Below are 555 nucleotides of genomic sequence, written 5' to 3' on the forward strand. Positions count from 1 at the left end.
AAGCACCATCTTGATTTAGTGTGTTTGTCATTCCTTGGCTTCCCAATTAAAGAGTTTTAATGTGTCTGTATGTATTCTACATACTTCTGAAATGAATATAGTTAACAAAAAGGGAATAGTGTCTGTCCAGATGCATTTTCTATGACATAAAAAAAGGGGGGAATCATGATTTTATCCATCCCTGGGGCCTGATTTTTTTTCACTTAATATTAAGTGAACAATTATTTCCCTTATTACTTTTTTACTCACTATTATTTTGCTAAGACTTATTCTTCTTTTTCATGTTAGGTGACACATGGCCCAGAACTAGAAGAGTGATTTGAATTTCTGTGGTAGCCATTCATTTCATTCTGCTCTGAAAGTCATCCTCAGCAAAGCAGGGGCTCAAGCTCATGATAGACCAGAAGCTTGGGTGGGAGACACAGCTAGCTCATGTGGAACCAGCTCCCAATCCAGAGCTGTAGCAGGCTGCAGATGCAAACACTACACAATCATTTCAATGAAAAGTTTTCCCTCTGCCCTCTACTCCAACCCCCCTGATCATGGTAAAAGACA

The sequence above is a fragment of the Colobus angolensis genome, unplaced genomic scaffold, assembly GCF_000951035.1.
Source record: "Colobus angolensis palliatus isolate OR3802 unplaced genomic scaffold, Cang.pa_1.0 Scaffold187, whole genome shotgun sequence".
Taxonomy (NCBI): domain Eukaryota; kingdom Metazoa; phylum Chordata; class Mammalia; order Primates; family Cercopithecidae; genus Colobus; species Colobus angolensis.